Source organism: Alligator sinensis, unplaced genomic scaffold, assembly GCF_000455745.1.
Source record: "Alligator sinensis unplaced genomic scaffold, ASM45574v1 scaffold472_1, whole genome shotgun sequence".
In the NCBI taxonomy this organism is placed as follows: domain Eukaryota; kingdom Metazoa; phylum Chordata; order Crocodylia; family Alligatoridae; genus Alligator; species Alligator sinensis.
In genome coordinates this window covers 966724-972766 of record NW_005842518.1, presented here as the reverse complement: position 1 = coordinate 972766, position 6043 = coordinate 966724, and positions in this window count along the sequence as shown.

The following is a 6043-nucleotide window of genomic DNA, read 5'->3' as shown; positions in this document are numbered from 1 at the left end:
CGGCGCGCCTTACAACGGGGCCTCGCCGGAGCGTTCCAATGGCTGCACCGCACTCATGGAAGCTCGGCGGCTCCGTTCTGCCACCGCATGCGAGTGGACTTTGAGCCCGCTGAGCTACCGTAGCCGGCCAGAATAAAGCTGGGGAGGGGGGACTTGTCACGTGACTCGTGCTGGCTGGGGTTCAGTCTGGGGGGGGGTGGGGCTAGCGCCTGTGGAACGTGCGGTGGCTGTCGCGTGCGCTGAGTCCCTCGTGGTGGATGCGGGCGCGGGCTGGTTGTCCGGTCCGCCCCGCCCCGGCGGTGGGAGCGAGGAGCAGTGTCCGAGGAATAAGGCGCGACCCGAGCCGGTTGCAGGGACTGAATGTTTCGGCGACGGGTCCTGCCGGGGTGGGGCTTCGCGTCCTCACGCGCTTCGAGGCTTTGCACGTGCCTGACTGGTGCGTGGTGCGAGGGTCCTAGCGCGGGGCAGGTTGGAAGTGGTCTGAGGAGGACGTCACTGCAGCGGTGACAATTTCTCTTTGTGTCAGTTCAGTCCACCAGGGTTGTCATATTGAATGAAATAGTTTGAATGTTTGTAAAGGTTGCCCATTAGCCAGTTTCAGGAAGAAGATAGGATTTATCTCCTTACAAAGAAAGTAAATGTCCTAAATTCCGAGAAATCAAAGCCTGGGGCCTTTTAACCAGACTGGTAAAAAGAAAAGAGTATTTACAGTGATATGGAAGTCTCCCCAAGAATAATTTAAAAATGCTCAACAAAGGTAATTTCTGTTGAGTAAGATCCGAGCCCAAATTTGGGAGTTATGATAAGTTGAGTAGGAGGAGCCCACTGACGGCAGCTCACTCAATAAAAACCTGTAACTTACTGTCCCAATTTGGAGGTGACTTCACTTGCAGAACAACGAAGGAAGAATCGCAAGTGTAAACTCGGATTAGATTGATCACCTAATCCAACCTCTCCGTGAACACGAATCTCTTAGTTCACGCTGAAGCTGCGGAGCACCTGAAAGGGACTGAAGGAAGGGGACGTAGTCCTATCACTGGTGAGCCCAGCTCATTGAATCGTATTGCTGAGGCCACCCTATTGAACCGTACTACTGAGGCCAACCCATTAAATTGTACTACTGAGGAATGAAACCATATTTTGGTATTTGGCTTCTCGGAATTCTAGGATTGTAAGTATATTATGAAAAATAATAGTATTGATTCAAATTTAACTTTTAGTTGTAATTGTAGTTGTTTGTGTAACACTAATTCTTATAGCATTGTTTGAGAAGGAAGTGCATTTGGAGCATTGTTTCTGATATATGTAATTATTGTGTTTTTAATGTTTGTGGTGTTTCTTAAAGCTAAGCAGTGTTATATACGTAGCAAAAAGTTTTAAAATAAAATTGTGTTGTATAAATTAAGTGTGTAATCATTGTGAAATCGTGCAATCAGCTAACTACTCCCCCAGCCAGTGCATCAAAACGAATCAGTAAATTGTGTGGGATTTTCTCTATTCCATAACCCACTAGAGACAAGGGTATGGTGCAGCGGGTCCAATAAACGATGTTACCAAACATGCTGCTTTCATTCCACCCAGACAGCGGCGCCAGCTTGATTCTTCTCTAAGTCTGAACTAGGAGTTTGCAAGACCCAAGACCGTGCGAGTGAGCAGAGAAGCCGCAGAGAAGCCTCAGAACGGGTGCGCCTGCCTTGTATTCCCTTGGTGCTTTGCTTCCTTCTGAGTTCTCAGTGGAGGCATTCCAAGAACACTTGTTTTTCTCTGACTGCCTGGAAACTAGAAGGTTTTTTGCTTGCATGCAGCCCTCATGGTGATCTGCCAGGATTTTCCATGCTGCTGTAGCATGTTCTTTTTCCACCAGTCTGGTCCAGTCAGGGAGAGCACTTGGGGTTTTACTCTTTTCATATAAACATGGGAGTTTTATTTTGCAAGTATTGCAAAAAAAAAGTCTGCCTTTTTCATCTGGAAAAACTCCCAACTCTTTCTCTTTGAGGGCCAGATTCATGATGTTTGAATAATTGAGGCTGTTAATTTTGGGGAACTGTGGATGGATGGACTAGTCATTTCTGTTGTGAGTATTGCACAATATTAGGGGTCTTTAAATATAAATTAAGCAATAATTCTGGTGTTTCTGATTAAAACTTGCTTTCAAACAAACTTTTCTAAGTTCTTTTGTTTTCTACTTTAATTCTAAGACATTTGTGTGCTAGATAACTTTAGTAAAACATTGTCTATATGCAAAACCAGTTTATGGTGAGAATATGTAGTCCTGAAAACCATGTTGCAGATTGTAGAGGCATTGTAGATGTGGAAGGAGGCAAGGCTGTTTTGCCAAAGTAAATCTGGAACAGACCACAGGCAGTCTTCTAGGCCACGGCTGTCCAACTTGTGGCCTACAGGCAGCATGTGGCTTGCAAGGGGTTGATCAGCACCCCCTGGACTCCCACCCAGCATGGACTACCGGTGCTTCCTGAGTCTGCAGGGTGGGGAACACCAGGAGGTCATGGGCGGGGGGGGGGATCCCCCAGAGGCCAGCCAACACTTCCGCCACCAACATGCTGCTGGTGGAGCCAATTTCAGGGGAGGCACTCCATAGGAGCACTTGCTGTCAGGGGGGGCAACAGCACCCTTCCTGTGTGACTCTTGTGCCACCCAGCCACCTCTGCCCCTATCACTGTGGCTGCAGAAGGCTTTCCCTCTGGCTCTTGCTTTCTACATCTGCCTCAGGGGGTGAGATGGCACAAGGCAGGTCATGGAGGGGAGGAGGCAGAGGAAATCCTGCAGCTGATGAGCTGCAGGGAAACATGGGCAGGCAGGCTGGGCTGCCTGCACATATGTGCTGAAGTGGTGGAGGGAGCTGTGTTTATTCAAGTGGCTAGTAAAGTGGATCTTCAGTTGTGAAGAAGGCATTGATGTTAGTAATATACAGCTTAATTTAACTTATTAATGGTGGTTAATAGTGAAGGGATTGTCTGAGGTGCTGAGTCAATTTTCACAGATGTCAGTGCAAATTGAACGTGATTAGCATTGAACAGATCTGGACCCAGAAGGACCAGGAATGCAAGGGCCTGGTCTAGATGCTAAGCTGTTGAGGTGCTCTTGCCCAATACTGAGCACTTTCTTCCTGTGACTTGATTTGAGGGTGCTTATTCTTTCATTGGAGATGTTAGTCTCTTTGCAGGACTGGATCTTACATTCCAGCAGAGTGAGGTCATTCTGAAATGAATTGGTCATATATATTATAGTAGAAGGTCAGAATCCATGGACAGTCTTGATGGTGGTAATAAGAGTGATCTAATGCTCAATTGCCCTTTTATGCTGAAAAGCTCATTATACTTCCTACTTAGCAGAAAAGAAGGGAACGAGCCCACCCAGATTGAGACAAACTCGGGTTTGATAGGGAAGTTATGTCTTGGCATTCATTCTATGGGCATCCCAGCTGATTGCTCTACTGTGTCTGCATATTCTGAAGCTCACCGTGAGGCGCTAATGTGACTGATGAAGTCTGTGGTATCTTACCAGAGCTGGTTAGCTCCCTTCCAAGAGGAGGGAAAACTACATAGGAAAGCTACTTTCTGGTTCCTTTCCCCCTTACAAATCCTAACTGATCCACCTGCTTGATGTTCATCTCTTGTTGGGGACAGTATGAGCAATTCCTTTGCTTCTGGAAGAAGCAGGGTTGCCATTGCCAACTCTAATGCAATTGCATTAGCTGGTGGAGGCTGGAGCTTGATTGAGAATCTCAATTTAAAATAAAACAAGGAAAAGCTTGAAAGCATGGAGTGATTGCATCCAAATGATCTAGAAACCAGAGGGCAAATGCAAAGAATCCAAATGTGAGTATTTCTTTTAAAGGCAAGGATTTTTTTGTAACATTTTTATCGAATCATGATTTTAAACACTTGTGGTTAGCTGTTTTGGAGATGCCTCACCACTGTGAAGCAACTGTGTACTAATCCAGATCACATTTTCACATGTTAACTCCCCATCACTAGGATAAGGGGTGGAAAGGAGGATGGGCGGGGAAGAAAAAGCCCAAGGAATGGAGATTTAGCTGTTAAACCTACTTTGCTCATCAGTTCTTGTATACTCCTTAGTAAGTAATTTATAAACTAATTTTAAGTAGTCGTTTACATACCTGCATAGTGAGTGACTTGATTTCTGTCAGATATGTTCTGTGCCGGGTACTAGCATTTGTATTTCTGATTCCACTGGCATGCAAACACCTGTCTGATACTCAGGATATCCTTTCCTAAGGATTTTTTTTTTTTTTTTTCAGCCAGCGATTTGTTCTGATTATTTGCCACCTGCTACAGAAATCATCCAGAAAAAGTAACTTTGCATTTTGCTATGCTTTAGTTCTTCAGAATGTAGAGCAAATGTCAACTAATTAATGAGAATAACACATGGTAAAAAGCAGTGGAGAAGTTCAGTAGTCCATAATTGTTTTAGGGGTCCTTTAGTTCTACACAAGGCAAGCTCAGACATTTAAAAAAGAGAAATGACACTGAAGGCCTGATCTAGGAAATAGATGCTTTGGTAACTTTAATTGTTCAGCTGGGTAGTCCCACAGACTGGTGAGACTAAACACCAAAATAAATGTACTCGCATGCATAAGTATGTTTATAGGATGGATTTCTAAAACAGTTTCCACTACCAGCTGGTGTTGTCCTTAACGTTACCTCTATGTTTCTGCAGAAGAACATCTTTTTTGTCCAAAATGTTTCAGGAGTAATCTCAACATAGGTGTATAATCAAGGACATTGTTAATATGAATCAAAATAGGACTGAAAAAGGAATGTTTTTTCATTTTTCTACTGACTTTTTATCAAGTTTCATACATTGCTTAGTGGGCAAATCTTGACATTTTCAAAGCCTGAACTGTTTGCATCAGGAACATATGATGCTTCAAGTAACTAATTTCTGCAGTAAGAAATAATCTTTGTGCTACAAGGGGAAATAAGACTGAAGAAGTCCAATAAACAGGATGCTAATAGCATATTCTGAGACAACATTTTTATAACCTGTAAGAAATGTGGTGGTGCATACTAGAAGCGGAGAAAGCTAATAAACACCCATATGCTAAAAACATCCTGTAATGACCCCAAATGGGGATGTATGACAGCCTCTCTCTTATATATTGGGAGTAATTACTCTAATTAGCACCACAGGGAGGAAGTGACCGATGTTGAGCTTGGAGATTCATAAACACCAGGTGGATCATTCAGTTGTTGAGCTGTTGAGTGAGAAAAATAATAGATATTGTATACCTTGCTTGGCAGCTGTATCTCTGATTTTTGGGAAACTACTAGCAGATAAAAACCAGGTACATGGACAAAAGGGACTTCTGAGGGCTATTTTTTTTTTTTTTAAATTAGATCTATACAGGTTTCCCTCGATTTATGCAGTACATGCATTCCTGGAGAATGCCGCATAAGTCGAATTTGCATAAGCGAACCTACTTTATAGTGTAAGAAATAGGGATAGGTTCCCCTGTCGGCTGGTCCTCGGGCTGGCTGGGGTGAATGCGGACAAGCGGAGCCCCAGGTGGTGCGGGGTGTGGCACTCATCCTGACCCCGGGAAATGCCAGCAAGAGCTGCTGGCAGCCACTGGGCTGCACCGTGCCCTGAACCCCCTGGGGCTCTGCCTGTCCCCACTTACCCCAGCTCCTGCTGCAGCTGTCCTGGGAGTGGCCAATGCCAGTTCCCTGTAGCCGGTGAGCTGCACCATGCCCTGGTGCAGGCAGCTGGCACCGGTAGCTCCTGGGGCTGCTGCAGTCAGGGATGGGGTGGAGACAAGCAGAGTGCCGGGAAGAACCTGGAGCCCCTGAGCCTGCAGCGGCCATCGGCCCCAGCCTGCTCACGTCCAGCTGTAGGCAACTGCCTGTCCCTGCTGCAGCCCTGGGAGCAGCGGACACCGCCTGCTTGCAGCTGCTGGGTCCCGCCGCGCTGGGGAGTTCGGGCATGGTGCCCCAGGAGAAGCGGAGGCCTGGGAGGTTTGGGGCATGGCGCAGCCCAGGGGCTGGAAGCCGGGGGGGGC